This window comes from Salvelinus sp. IW2-2015, linkage group LG37 (genome assembly GCF_002910315.2).
Source record: "Salvelinus sp. IW2-2015 linkage group LG37, ASM291031v2, whole genome shotgun sequence".
Classification (NCBI taxonomy): domain Eukaryota; kingdom Metazoa; phylum Chordata; class Actinopteri; order Salmoniformes; family Salmonidae; genus Salvelinus; species Salvelinus sp. IW2-2015.
Genome location: NC_036876.1, coordinates 1,358,008 through 1,374,452, shown reverse-complemented (window position 1 = coordinate 1,374,452; position 16,445 = coordinate 1,358,008). Strand labels below are relative to the sequence as shown.

General features: G+C 43.7%; 1 protein-coding gene across 1 annotated transcript in view; it reads left to right on the top strand.

Annotated features, from left to right (window-relative positions):
* Positions 1-585: 585 nt before the first annotated feature.
* The window catches only part of LOC111960130 (astrocytic phosphoprotein PEA-15), a 47,773-nt gene continuing 31,913 nt past the window's right edge, over positions 586-16,445 (top strand). Inside the window, exon 1 of the mRNA XM_023982035.2 lies at positions 586-983. The gene's annotated coding sequence lies outside the window, so the exon portion shown is untranslated. The remainder of the gene's footprint in view (positions 984-16,445) is intronic.

Sequence of the window (16,445 nt, the reverse complement as noted above, 5' to 3'; positions counted from 1 at the left end):
AGTCCCCCTCCAAAACCAACCATATTTGGTTAGTAGAGAGTAGAGACCCTACTGAGTATTTTCTACCCCACTTTAGCTGAAACAGGTAGAAAAGCTTTCTCTCTACAAGCCAATATGTATCCCATGTAAAGTATATGACTTTGTGTTGCATTGGAGGCTCTGGAGTGGGGAAGAAGGAAGTGCTGCTGGGTATGTATGACACAGTCCCCCTCTAAAACGACACATATTTGGTTAGTTAGACCCCACTAAGTATTCTCCACCCACTTTAACTGATACAGGTAGAACAGTTCTCTCTCTACAGTCCCATTTTCTCAACATACCAGTGTCAACATTCCATTTTTTCATTATTGGTCTTAAAACATGTTTTTAAAACCATATTTTTAAAATTTGTTTTCTCAAATTATATATTGCATTCACTTGTTGGCACAATAAACGTGGCCATTAATTAACATGCAATATAATTTGAATGAGTTATCCACATTGCAATGTTTTGAAATGTGGGCTTTTATTTTTTAAGGTTTCCTTATTAGCATACAAAGTAACATCATCGTTTGTGCTGCTGCCAGAATACCAGTAGGAAAAGGCGTTTCCATCCACGATCCGGCAAGACTGTGTAGCTTATCCTACTTACAACCTGACGGACGCATCGAACTTGCCTGGACCAAAAAACAACGCACTTATCCACACTAGCCAATAGAATTTCAACATAAGAATTGCTTTTGTAATCGCTTTTATATATTTAGGCTATACAATAAAATCCATTACAAGACAGCGGTCTATAGCTAACAACATCCTAAACCAACTACATTCTGGATAGAGGAGCTGACTGAGGAAGAGTCATTTGCAGGAAGATTGTATGCGTGTACATCGAATAGAAATCACATTTTAATAAAGTTTTGTGATTGAAGTGAACACTTTCTCTTACGCACCGACACAGGTCATCTCTCTCGCTTCGCTGACTCATAGCCTACACAGAACCCAGGGTAAGTCACCAAGTCATCTTTTCGTTTCTGTCTTCAGTCATTCGTTGTGATGTTATAATCATGTTGGTGATATATATTGTATTGTGTGCGAATGTGTTTGGCTGTAGTGTTGCTTGTGGAACTTTGTCATTATCAAATAATCAATAATCAATCATTGGATTTGCTGTAAGCTACAGCCTATCGTCATTTTTGCACCATCGGTGTGCATTCCCACACACAATGGACCATAAACCATGATGCTTTCATAATGGTGTGTTTCAAAACGCTTGACATGGTTCATTTTCATGTGGTTGTTTGGTTGTTGTTGTTTTTTTCTGGGATGATAACCCATTTCCCAACAAGTTAACAATGCCGGTCATTTTCCTTGGTTTGAATGATGTCTGGTTACTCGGGAAGAGAACCCGGCTTGAACCGGTGTACATGGAGCTGACGGTTGAACAGTTAAAGGAGACGGCCCTATCCTCCAACTAAGGACCATTTCATTTAGATGATTTATTGATTCATCGTTGTGATGATATTGAGTAGGCTGTCACTCCTGATTTCTACACATTGTTGTGTAGACTAGGTTAATCTCTTCAAATAAAATTAAATAAAATGTTATTGGTCACATACACATATTTAGCAGATGTTATTGCGGGTGTAGCGAAATGCTTGTGTTCATAGCTCCAACAGTGCAGTAGTATCAAATCCCATCCTTTAATAAAATGATTTCATTTCAACATCGAATGGCAACCCATACTTCATCTGGAACGTTCTATGGTGTTCAATGTCAGACGATAATAATCGATATTAAAACATCAACCTCTGATCTAGTTAGTGTCAGTTGGTGTTCATCGGTGCCTCGTGAGTATGAATGAATGGGGAAAATGTCGAGCCTACGTCAAGCTTTATCCCGAGTGTTGCACGAGTCCAGCATCACCATGCACGAATGTGTGCACGACTCGCGAGTGAGAAATTGGGGGACAAGTGAATGACTGCTTGCTGAAAACTACTGTTGCGCTATACTGTAATGAATAAGGATGATTATTGAGACAATAGGATTATTACTAACACTACTGTAATGAAATGATAACAATATTATTAGGTGGTTAATTAGTACTAATGCATTACTAATGTATTATCATCAAGATATCATTTTTGGTCGATTTCATTCTCATTTCTGTCAGTGATTTGGTGTACCGTGTTTATATTTTCCATATAGGTAGCGTCTCAGAGTAGGACTGCTGATCTAGAATCAGTTATCATTTTAGCTCATATTGAATAGAATTAAATGGAGGGGGGGGGGGGGGGGGCTGATCCTAGATCAGCAATGCTACTCTGAGACACTTCATGCAACATACGGTTCCTGATCCTCCCAACAGTAAGTACAGTGATCCAGATTGAACCGTTCTGTACAAGCATTACCCAAACTAAATGACTTAAATGTAATGGTGGAATACACTGTAAACATGGTTAAGCAAAGGTTGACAGCTGTCACTGCATTTCCTGCCATTGCTTTTCCTCTCAAAAGTGACATTCCAAATATACCAAGTAGACTTCCACTAGTTTGAATAATGATATGTATGTTCACAATACTTGTGTAAAAAAAAAAGTGTGCAGATAAACTCATAAAATGATATCTGTTGTAGGCTACCATAACACGTTGTGTCAGATGTGTTATACATCTCTTGTACCTGAGGGTGTGTACTAGGCCAATGATATTTGTCTGAAAGCACATATCTGGTACCAGGCAATATTTATATTGTCCAAAGTCATTCTGTAAGAGAGTATAACACTTAAACTGTCACCACAAAGAAAGTTCTGCTCTGATCTGTGCTATTAGAAATGCACCAGTTGTTGTTGTGTTTAATGTTTTTAAATGTCTTCCTGAAACCCCTTTTAGTTGACTCAGAGACTGCTGCAAACACTCGACCACTAACATTCCCACAGACACAGACAGGAAGTAGCCAAGGGGAAGCACATTTCTGCTGCACTGGCCATTTTTGTCCTCCGAGCAAAAAAACTGAAATCAATATATCAAATGGGAGCGCCCGGCCCGGCAGAGAGAGAGAGAGAGAGAGACAGAGAGGAGAGAGAGAGAGAGAGGAGAGAGAGAGGAGAGAGGGGGGAGAGAAATCATTCAACCAAAAAGCTGACTCAATGTCACATATCTACCACCACGTCCAAGAAACCCTGTTGTTATTTTGGCTTTACAGATCAGAGCAGAACTTTCTGTACTGTGACCATTGAGAATTTTCTGACTGACTCACTTCACTTATGGATTCAGGAATTCCCCACTCTCTTCCAGAAGGAAAGGACTCTATAAATGAAATGCTTTGTCATGATATGATGTAAGATACAGCAGTGTTTCTGTATTGGTGTTGGCAGTCTCTGCACATATTTTCACACCCGACAGACAGTAAGGGAGTCAGGATGTGCTAGTGACAATGCACAGTATCCGTTATAGCTCTGGAATGTTCACACGTTCATCTCACTCTGCCAGATGTAGAGGAAAATATGTCTCAAAGGGATCCTCCTGTTGGGTCCTGTGTTACATCATTTTGTCCAGTGTTACATCATTTTGTCCTGTGTTACATCATTGAGCTGTAACTGTTTATATTGGGTTGAACTCTGGAGAGAATTTTGAAATTGGACATCTCCCCCAAATCTTTCCAACCATGATTCCATTCCGGAACAGATATGGACCCCCCCCCCCCTCTTTAATCCAGATTTATTGTGATTCAGTCACACACAGATGTACACACAAATGCACACACTCACACACATGCGCACGCGGACACACACACACACACACACCATCAAATTCACATCCTTGGCTGGCACAGAGGAGCACAACAACCCCGACACTAATGGAAGTCTTTCACTTTAGCCTAATAGAAGAGAAACTGATCAAATGTGAAGCAACGGAGAGACCTTGCATTTTGTGTGGTGTGTGTGTGTCTGTATGTGTATGTGTGTTTGACCTTGTGCTGTGCTTATGTAATACACATGTGAATACCTTATACCGTATCCTAATGCTTTTGCTGCTAGCTCTCAGCTGTAGCATTTTAGGTAACATGTTAGATGGCTGTGAGCATTACACACACAGATAAAGGGGTCTGTAATGCCCTAATGCTCTGTTCACTGGGGCTGGCTGCGGTCCAGAGGGAGTGTGTGTGTATGTGTGTGTGTGTCTGGTGTGTGTGTGTGTAGTGTGTGTGTGTGTGTGTGTGTGTGTGTGGGTGTTTGTTGTGTTGTGTGTGTGTGTGTGTGTTGTGTGGGTTGGTGTGTGTGTGTGTGTGTGTGTGTGTGTGTTTGGTATGAGGTATTTTCTGAAGGTTTCTTGAGATACTGCAATGAAATAGCAGCATTATCGTACTGTATATTCATCGTCATGGCAACTATGCTAAATTAGTAGTAAGGTACTGTCCTCTCTGGCTGAACACCAATGTTTCACATGGCTTCTATTGAGTGTTTCTGAGTGTGGTCGTATAATATGTGTGTTTGTTTTGTCACCACAGTCTGTGATGGAGACATGTAGCTCAGTCTCAGAGCTGTTGCATTGTGTTATATTCATAAGTTTGATTAAAGTGGTTTTATCTGTAAAGCAATGAAAATTGGTTAGTACACACGTGTGCAGACAGGGGTCAGTGTATATGCCAAGAGCTTCAATCTGGCAGTCTATCAACAGTGGCTGTTTCCCTTGTTACACTGGAAAATACAACACTACTGTGAAAATATGCAAGAAGGTAGGGCAATGCACACACACACACGCACACACACACACACCACACACCACACAACACACACACACACACACCACACACACACACACACACACACACCACACACACACACACACACACACACACACAACACACACACACACATCACACACACACACACGACACACACACATGCACACACACACACACACACATACACACACACTCCCTCTGGACCGCAGCCAGCCCAGTGAACAGAGCATTAGGGCATACAGACCCCTTATCTGTGTGTGTAATGCTCACATCCGGACCAAGGCCTGCTGTGGTCGTGTGTGTGTGTGTGTGGTGTGTGTGTGTGTGTGTGTGTGTGTGTGTGTGTGTGTGTGTGTTGTGTGTGTGTGTGTGTGTGTGTGTGTGTGTGTGTGTGTGTGTGGTGTGTGTGGTGTGTGTGTGTTGTGTGTGTGTGTGAGAGAGAGAGAAAGCAGAATAGAAGGTAATGAATGAGGAAATGCTACAGGATGCAATGACCTCGTCCCACTAGCGCACCAGGGTCACACTGCACACCACACCACACACACACACACACACACACACACACACACACACACACACACACACACAAACATACACTTCCCATTGAATGTAGGCCAAACTCCTGATTATAGTCACCAGCCCAGCTGCATCATGGGAGGAAAATAGCTTCCGTTTCGTATCTGCTTTTATGTATTTGGCTGAGAATTTGTTCTTAACTGACTTGCCTTGTTAAATAAAGGTTAAATAAATAAAAATATTAGTAAAATAAACCAATGAAGAAGGAGGAAGATAAGGACAGGCCGTTGACATGGAAACGTTATATTATTATCTCCTGTTTTCTTTAATGACATTACCAAAAGCCTCTTACTCTAACTGCCCTAGCGATGAAAACTAAAGAGGGAGAAACACCTGTTAGTGAAGCCTTTGACTTTCACTCATGTTGTTCTTCACACTGACTCTGAGTCAGCTGTAACATGTTGCAGAACAAGTGATGTCAGGTTATTTACTTTTAAGACCTGATCCCAGTTCAGGTTTCAGGTGTCAGCTGGTGGTTGTACAATGATATCCTGTATAATGTTCTGTACCCAACAGATCCAGGGTTGCTTTTGATTCTCAGATCCTAATGGGAAACCTGATCCTACAGTACATCTGTTAATGGCAAGTACAGCCTGCAGCTTCACGTTGCTTTACTTTTCTTTCAGAAGGGAAGGGGAGTAACAGGGAGGGAGGGAGGGAGAGGGGAAGGAGGGAGGGAGAGGGGAATCTGGCCATCTTTTCAGAAGAGGAGGGTAAGGGGGGATGGAGGAAGGGAGAGGGGAAGGAGGAGTGTGTCTGAGTCATCTACAGTTACAGACATCATCGGAGAACAGAGGGAGGGACGGACGGGAGGAGAGGAGAAGAGGGAAGAAGGGACGAGAGGAGAGAGGAGGAAGTTATCATTCATGGAATCCATTACCTAAGAGGGTTTAGTGTCACTCAGATCTGATGATGTCAGTGTGGGGGCTGCTAGGTGACCTCACCTCCTCTTCCCTTCTATCTAGTTTATATCTATACTATAATAGGTGTATTTGAGCTACTGACCTCCTTCCCTCTTCTATCTGATGTATATCTATTCTATAATAGCTCAAACCCATACTTAGCGTTACCGTCTGTGTTTAACTTAGCAGTATGGCGCAGAGATAAACACTTAATTAGAGTATGACTTTACTCCCAAGCAGAAGCATGGCTGTGTGACTCAACACTTTACAGCATGATTCACAGGAGTTTGTGTGTGTGTGCGCGCACGTGAGTCTGTGCGTGGGTGCACTTTGTTCTTTTCCATTAGTGGAATCAGCAGCATGGATGTAGGAGGAGGAGGAGGACGCAATATGATTCAGAGAAAATTAAACTCAGTCAATCATCCAATCATCGTCCTCCTGCATGTGCGTTCCTTCTATAGGAGATGAGACATTTAAATGACGTCCCAGCTAGCACATAACATTCTGAGAACCATATGTTTCTTAGAGGTTGGTGAGAGCGTTGTTATCTTATAGTTATTTTGCATACAACCGTCCCACGTTCTGGGAAGGTTGCAGTACCGGCAGGTAACCTAGCGGTTAGAGCGTTGGGCCAGTAACCGAAAGGTTGCTGGTTTGAATATCCAAGCCGACAAGGTGAAAAATCTGCCAATGTTCCCTTGAGCAAGGCACCTAACCCTAATTTGCTCAAGAGGCACCATACTGTTATGGCTGACCATATTTTACTGCACCTGGTGTATGTGAAAATAAAAACATAATAAAAAATGGATAGTTGCTTGGCTTTGGAACATTCTCAGCACATTTAAGGAACTTGACAAAAAAACGTTCATACAGGTTTACTCATGCTTTTATTTAAAGTGATGTTCTCAAATTGTTCCAAAAACGTTAAACAATGTTCTTCTGTGGGAATTTCAGTACTTCATCATAACGTTCCCTACAGGTTTCCTCATGGTTCTATTTAAAACGGCAATCCATCACTTTCTTTATTCTGCAGAACACGGAAGAGTGCATGATCAGTTTCATAGAAAATTCCATCACAGGCCTTGAGCAAAAAGCAGGTGGATGCCTTTGACAGCCAAAGATCAACTCCGGAGGCCATGGCCAGGGTTTCACCATCCCAGTCATCCGGATTGTCCCTCATAATCCGGAACGGCGCATTGGTAAAGGTAGATGGTCTGCACCAGCCTGGGGGTTGAGTTCCATCTGGTTGGCACGGCCCTCAGTAGAGTCGGCTGCTAGCAGCGCAGCCACAGAGACAGTCTTTCCGTTGATAACACTCAGACATAAATTGTTGTGCTATTTTAAATGTAGGTCCCTAAACTCAGATATTCATCTTCCATCCCTTATCACCACAATTTTCACGAGAAAATCCCACTTTGAAAACTGTTTGAGATGCAACACGTTAGCCATCCCGATCAGCTTACTTTTATCGAGCAGTAAAACGAACGTAAAGTAACTGCCAAAAGGCAGCAGATGACGTATGGCGTCTATAGGCAGGGCTGAACTCTATCCCTTTACTTTCTTCACGCCAATATGCATGCGCATTTATTATTTGAGTGCAATGAAAATGAATGGGACATACCGTAAAACTACAATTAAACACAGCCTCAAATAGCCGCCTGTCCCTTTTAATAGCCGGGCGACAGCAAAAAGTTCAGCAAATAAACGCCTGTTTAAAATAAATGCTGGGTTTCAATTAATTGTTAACGAGGTTACCATGAATAATCATTAATTGTTGATGAGGTTTAATGTTTGATTTGTTACATTAAATAACTAAGTAATGATTTTTGATGTCAATCTTCTGTTTTTATTGCCAGTAAGAAACTGCTAGCCATTGGCTGCTGACAGTTGAGAACTGTTCGCTAACTGGCAAGTACAAAACCAGTCAACAACTTCGGGAGTACAAACCCCCAGACATCAGCCGATCACACTCTAGTTGTGATAGTAATAGCTGCCAAAATTATGCACAGTCAGAGGAGAATAATGATTCTGTCAAGGAACATTTAATTTATTTAAATAGAGCCATACTGACAAAATAAACGTGACACAATGTGTAAATGATAACACATTAGTGCAGGAAATTAAGATACTGATTAAAATGCTGGAATTAAACAATTAACTATGCAAATTAGCAAAAGTTGTCTGCATTAAGGAAATAGACACCTGGCTCAAATAGAAGCCTCGCTCAAATAGAAGCCTGTCTCTAATAAGTGCCTGTTGTTTTAGTGATAAATGCCTGTGCTATTAATAGAAGTTGTACGGTATTGACACGTGAAAGGCATCGAAGCTCTGTGCCTTTTGGCATCCATTAGCTGGCAGTATAAGGTAGAAACACACATGTGCAACTCATGTCAATGGCTTGCATTGAGTTTTAAAGGTGAGAAAGGCCCACGTCGAGGCTGCGTTTCCGCTGGCCTCCTTGCGCATTTTGTACCAGAGCACCGCAAGTTTGGGAAGTACTAGTTCAGGAATCGGTTTTATCATTCAGAAAAAAAAAGTTGACAAAATAATTATTGATAAATGCATTCGGAAAGTATTCAGACCCCTTCACTTTTCCCACATTTTGTTACGTTACAGCATTATTCTAAAATTTATTAAATAGTTTTTTCCCCTCATCAATCTACACACAATACCCCATAATGACAAAGCAAAAATAGTTTTTTTTTACATTTTCACATTTTCATAATTATTCAGACTCTTTACTCAGTACTTTGGTTAAAGCACTTTTGGCAGCAATTACAGCCTTGAGTCTTCTTTGATATGACTCTACAAGATTGTAAGACCTGTATTTCGGGAAGTTTCTCCCATTCTTCTTTGCAGATCCTCTCAAGCTCTGTCAGGTTGGATGGGGAGCGTCGCTATACAGCTATTTTCAGGTCTCTCCAGAGATGTAGATCTGGTTCAAGTTCAGGCTTTGGCTGGGCCACTCAAGGACATTCAGAGACTTGTCCCAAAGCCACTCCTATGTTGACTTGGCTGTGTGCTTAGGGTCGTTGTCATGTTGGAAGGTGAACCTTTACTCCAGTCTGAGGTCCTGAGCACTCTAGAGCAGGTTTTCATCAAGGATCTCTCTGTACTTTGCTCTGTTCATCTTTCCCTTGATCCTGACTAGTACCCCAGTCCCTGCCGCTGAAAAACATCCCCACAGCATGATGCTGCCACCACCATGCTTCACCGTAGTGAACGAGATAATCTTGTTTCTCATGGTCTGAGAGTCTTTAGGTGCCTTTTGGCAAACTCCAAGCAGGCTGTCATGTGCCTTTTACTGAGAAGTGGCTTTCGTCTGGCCATTCTACCACAAAGACCTGATTGGTGGATTGCTGCAGAGATGGTTGTCCTTCTGGAAGGTTCTTCCATCTCCACAGAGTAACTCTGGAGCTCTGTCAGAATGACCATTGCGTTCTTGGTCACCTCCATGACCAAGGCCCTTCTCCCCCTATTGCTCAGTTTGGCCAGGTGGACAGCTCTAGGAAGAGTCTTGGTGGTTCCAAACTTCTTCAATTTAAGAATGATGGAGGCCACTGTGTTCTTGGGGACCTTCAATTCTGCAGAAATGTTTTGGTACCCTTCCCCAGATCTGTGTCTCGGCACAATCCTGTCTCGGAGCACTACGGACAAGTCCTTCGACCTCATGGCTTGGTTTTTGCTCTGACATGCACTGTCAACTGTGTGACCTGATATAGACAGGTGTGTGCCTTTCCAAATCATGTCCAAACAATTTAATTTACCACAGGTGGACTCTAATCAAGGATTATCAATGGAAAAAGAATGCACCTGAGCTCAATTTCGAGTCTAATATCCAAGTGTCTGAATACTTCTGTAAATATGTCACGTCTGCCTCGCTGGTACTCGAGGCCACCAGGCTGCTTATCATTACGCAAACCTGTCACCATCGTTACGCGCACCAGTGCTTTATCAGACTCACCTGGTCTCCATCACGTAATTTATTGCCTCCCCTATATCTGTCACTTCCTCAGTTTCATTCCCGTGTCTGCATTGATGTTGTTTTGTTTCTCTTGTTCAGACGCTGTTCTTGTTTTGTGTCATGTCTATTTATTATTAAATCCTCACCCTGTACTTGCTTCCTGTCTCCCAGCGTCTGTATTTAAGGAACCATTGCAAAATGAGAAAATTCAGTTTTTTATGCAAACATTTCTGAAAACCTGTTTTTGCTTTGTCATTATGGGGTATTGTGTGTAAATTAACGAGGAACATTTTATATTTAATCCATTTTAGTATAAGGCTATAACGTAACAAAATGAGGAAAAAGTGAAGGGGTCTGACTAATTTCCGAATGCACTGTATATACTGTTCCAATCAAAATTTTGGTCACAGCTACTCATTCCAGCGTTTTTCTTTATTTTTACTATTTTCTACATTGTAGAATAATAGGGAAGAAATTAAAACTATGAAATAACACACGTGAAATCATGTAGTAACCAAAAAAGGGACAGCTTTGCACACTCTTGGCATTCTCTTAACCAGCTTCATGAAGTAGTCACCCGGAATGTATTTCAATTAACCAGGTGTGCCTTGTTAAAAGTTAATCCTTGTTAATGTGTTTGAGCCAATCAGTTGTGTTGTGACAAGGTAGGGGTGGTATACAGAATATAGCTCTATTTGGTAAAAGACCAAGTCCATATTATGGCAAGAACAGCTCAAATAAGCAAAGAGAAACGAATGTCCATCATTACTTTAAGACATGACGATCAATCAATCTGGAAAATTTCAAGAACTTTGAAAGTTTCTTCAAGTGCAGTCGAAAAACCATCAAGTGCTATGATGAAACAGCTCTCATGAGGACCGCCACAGGAAAGGAAAGACCCAGAGTTACCTCTGCTGCAGAGGATTAATTAATTAGAGTTAACTTCTGTAGGGTAGGGGGCAGCATTCGGGATTTTGTATGAAAAGCGTGCCCAAATTAAACTGCATGCTACTCAGGCCCAGAAGCTAAGATATGCATACTATTAGTAGATTTGGATAGAAAACACTCTGACGTTTCTAAAACTGTTTGAATCATGTCTGTGAGTATAACAGAACTTATTTGGCAGGCGAAACTTCGAGGACAAACCATTCCGATTTTGTTTTTTTGAGGTCACTCTCTTTTCAATGGAATTTCATTGGGAATCCAGATTTCTAAGCGACTTTGTTTTAATTCCTATTCCTTCCGCTGGATGTCAACAGTCTTTAGAAATTGGTTGAGGTTTTTCGTTTGAGAAATGAAGAAGTAGCACTGTTCAGAACGAGGGTAGAGGGAAGTGTAATCTTGGTTGGAGGCGCGTGACCTGAAAGCTCGCTACACATTGTTTTCCTCCGGTATTGAATGCAGTTGATCCCGTCTTAAATTTTATTGATTATTTACGTTAAAAAATACCTAAAGTTGTATTAGGAAAGTAGTTTGAAATGTTTGGACAAAGATTACAGGTAACTTTTGTAGTCATGTTGCGCGAGTTGGAACCGGTGTTTTTCTGGATCAAACGCGCCAAATAAATTGACATTTTGGATATATATCGACGGAATTAATCGAACACAAGGACCATTTGTGATGTTTATGGGACATATTGGAGTGCCAACAGAAGAAGTTCGTCAAAGTTAAGGCATGAATTATATCTTTATTTCTGCGTTTTGTGTCGCGCCTGGAGGGTTGAAATATGATTGTCTGTGTTTGTTTGCTGGGGTGCTATCCCAAGAAGAAGAGACTTGCTTGGGCCAAGAAACACGAGCAATGAACATTAGACCGGTGGAAATCTGTCCTTTGGTCTGATGAGTCTAATTTCAAGATTTTTGGTTCCAACCGCCGTGTCTTTATGAGACGCAGAGTAGGTGAACGGATAATCTCCGCATGTGTGATTCCCACTGTGAAGCATGGAGGAGGAGGTGTGATGGTGTGGGAGTGCTTTGCTGGTGACACTGCCTGTGATTTATTTAGAATTCAAGGCACACTTTACTAGCATGGCTACCACAGCATTCTGCAGCGATAATTCATCCCATCTGGTTTGCGCTTAGTGGGACTATTATTTATTTTTCAACAGGACAATGACCCAAAACACACCTCCAGGATGTGTAAGGGCTATTTGACAAAGAAGGAGAGTGATGGAGTGATGCATCAGATGACCTGGACTCCACAATCACCCGACCTCAACCTAATTGAGATGGTTTGGGATGAGTTGGATCGCAGAGTTAAGGAAATGGAGCCAACAAGTGCCCAGCATATGTGGGAACTCCTTCAAGACTGTTGGAAAGCATTCCAGGTGAAGCTAGTTGAGAGAATGCCATGAGAGTGTAAAGCTGCCATCAAGGCAAAGGGTGGCTACTTTGAAGAATTTAAAATCTAAAATATATTTTGATTTGTTTAACACTTTTTTGGTTACTACATGATTCCATATGTTTTAGTTCATAGTTTGTTTCTTCACTATTATTCTGCAATGTGGAAAATAGTAAAAATAAAGAAAAACCTGAGTAGGTGTGTCCTAACTTTTGAATGGTACCGTTTTTTAAAATATTTTTTTACAGTCCCTAAACTTTACATTTATCAGGATAATGCTGTACTTTGACTTGGGTAGGGTCATTTTCAGAACAGTGGTGAAGTTCATATTTAGTGACTCATACCAGCTCTTCGAGTAACTCCACACAATTCAACTGACTATTCCATTCCTATGCACATCGTCAGATTCACTCTAAGAAGAGCATAATGTATACACACTCAAGTAAGGAGAGACTATTTCCATATTGAATACTGCACTGTTGGGTAGGGCTTGCAAGTTAAGCATTTCACTGTACTCGTGCATGTGACAAATAAAACTTGAGTGGAGGTAGAGATAGGTGGAGAAAGAAAGAGGGAGAATGAAGGAAGAGACAAGGAGAAGGGGAGGAGAGTGCTTTGATTCACACTCTAGATCTACAAAGAACATCAAACTACAAATTAATGTACATATATTTTAGTTATATCTCCTGTTTTTTTTGTGTTTTTTTACTGTTTGCCACATCAATGTTTACTGTCAGAGTTGTGAACATGGATCTGTACCAATCTTCTGATGTGTCGATACAAGCAGTCGGACTTTGGACTATTCATTCAGACCAGGAGTGCATTGAAATCAAGTCAACAACAGCCACAAGCCTGTCTCTAATATGTGCCTGTCTCTGTTTCCAGCTATGGAAACCTTAACAGTCTCCAGTATGTACAGAAGTTTGAGGTCTCCTTCTAAATTTGATCTCTGACTCAGTCACCACCTCATGTGGACACAACTTCTACAAGGCCTGTAATCAACAAACACTGTGAGAAAAGTGACCAGTTCAAGTGTCCACTCTGTCAAGAGCGATTCCAAAGAAGACCTAAGCTACGTGTCAACATAACACTAAAGCAAAGAGCCCAGCTCCTTGCACCAGTCACGGCTCCAGCTCCTGTACCAACCCCAGCACCTGTTCCAGCCACAGATCCAGCCCCTGTACCAGCCCCAGCTCCAGCCCCTGTACCAGCCCCAGCTCCAGCCCCTGTACCAGCCCCAGCTACAGCCCCTCTACCAGCACCAGCCCCTGTACCATCACCAGCCCCTGTACCAGCCCCAGCCCCCTGTCCCAGACCCAGCTACAGCCCCTCTACCAGCCACAGCTCCAGTCCCTGTTACCAGCTCCAGCCCTTGTACCAGCCCCAGCTCCATCCCCTCTACAGCCCCAGCTCCAGCCCCTGTACCAGCCCCAGCTCCATCCCATGTCCCAGCCCCAGCTCCAGCCCCTCTACCAGCCCCAGCTCCAGCCCCTCTACCAGCCCAGCTCCATCCCTGTACCAGCCCTAGCTCCATCCCATGTCCCAGCCCAGCTCCAGCCCCTCTACCAGCCCCAGCTCATCCCATGTCCAGCCCAGCTCCAGCCCCCTTCAGCCCCAGCTCCATCCCTGTCCAGCCCCAGCTCCAGCCCCTCTACCAGCCCCAGCTCCATCCCCTGTACCAGCCCAGCTCCAGCCCCTCTACCAGCCCAGCTCCAGCCCCTCTACCAGCCCCAGCTCCATCCCTGTACCAGCCCCAGCTCCAGCCCCTCTACCAGCCCAGCTCCAGGCTTAGCTCCTGCCCAACACCAGCCTCAGGTCAGCCCCTACCGTACCAGCCCTTCCCTGGTGAGACCTGGACTTGTGGCTGGGTATGATCATGCCCTGGTGCTCTGGTTCTGATGATGTTCCACAGACATACCTGCAGCCTGAACCAGAGTGAAACATGATCACTGAAGTACCAGAGGGGGATGTAAGAAGCCAGACAAACCTCTGGGGGAGAGAAGATGTTCAGAAAGCGAAGGCAGAAATGCAGCAGATGATCTATGAGCAACTGGGGAGACGTTAAGGAGATCAAACACTCTGTGGAGCTCAGCAAGAGTAGAGCAGACAGCGAGCGAGAGATCAGTTTGAAGTCTGTCAGCGATATGAAGCTCTTAATTGAGATGGCCCGACTGAGCTCATAGAGATCAAGGGGAATCAAAAGCAGCAGAGAGCGGGCTGAAGGGTTCATCAAAGAACTGCAGCAGGAAATCACTGAGCTACACAACACACCACAACACACACACAACACACACCACACACACACCACACACCACACACCACACACCACACACACACCACACACACACACACACACCACACACACACCACACACACACACAAACACCACACACACACAACACACACACACACCACCACAAACACCACACACACACACACAAACACCACATACACAAACACCACATACACACACACCCACACACACCACACACACCACACACACACACACACCACACACACACACACACACACACACACACACACAACACACACACACACACACACACACACAACACACACAACACCACACAAACACACCACACACACACACAAACACCACACATACAACAAACACCACATACACCACACACCACACACACACACACACCACACACACACACACAACAACACACACACACACCCACACACCCACACACACACACACACACCCACACACACACAACTTTGTGTAGCTGACATGTTCAACATCTTACCTGTCCATTTAGGATTAGACTAATTCACTCAGCATTTGTTATACTAGTAATTTATGCAAAGGTACATTACTGTGGGTGCGTGTTCCTGCGTTTGTGGTGTGTGTCCGTGCATGCGTCCAGCTCCTCAGTAAAGTCTAAAAGACTTGCTACGGTGCTGTGCACGTGTTGCATAATGCACTTTTGTATTTGAACAGGTAGGAATCTTCAATATTGGGCTGTGTTAAGCTGTGTACAGCAGTATGAACCGTGTGTGTGTTGTGGTTCTTGGCAGTAACATCCTGTGAGGTTGATGTCAGCCAAACTATATGCACTCTCTTCTTCTCTCTGTTTTCTCTGTCTCTCTATCCTGTCTCTCTCTCTCCCTCCTACACATATTATCTGGGGTGGGTTGATAAAAGAGAGAGAAAAGCAGGGGGAGAGAGAGAGAAGCGGAGCGGGAGAGAGAGTGTGAGAGAGGGGGAGGGAAGAGATTGAAGAGAGTGGGAAAGTGAGAGAGGGCAAGGACCCAGATCTGAGATCGGCGATAACCCAGGCACAGTCTTGGGAGAGAGGAGAAAAGGAGAGCAAGACAGAGGATAAATAGAATAAACATTGTGTGAAGAGGGTGAGAGGAAGGTGGAGATAGAGGGTGGAGATAGAGGGTTAGAGGGGGTGCAGATAGAGGTGGAAGGAAGGGGTGGAGATAGAGGGTGGAGGGAGGAGGTGGGATAGAGGGTGGAGGGAGGAGGTGGAGATAGAGGGTGGAAGGAAGGGGTGGAGATAGAGGGTGGAGGAGGAGGTGGAGATAGAGGGTGGAAGGAAAGGGGTGGAGATAGAGGGTAGAGGGGGGGTGGAGATAGAGGGTGGAAGGAAGGGGTGGAGATAGAGGGTGGAGGGAGGAGGTGGAGATAGAGGGTGGAAGGAAGAGGTGGAGATAGAGGGTGGAAGGAAGGGTGGAGATCAGAGGGTGGAAGGAGGAGTGGAGATAGAGGGTGGAAAGGAAGGGTGGAGATAGAGGTGGAAGTAAGGGGTGGAGATAGGAGGTGGAGGGAGTGTGGAGATAGAGGGTGGAAGGAAGGGGTTTTGGAGATAGAGGGTGGAGGAGTGTGGAGATAGAGGGTGGAGGGAAAAGGGGGTGTATGGAGGAGGTGGAGATATAGGTGTGAGGGAGGGGGTGGAGATAGAAGGGT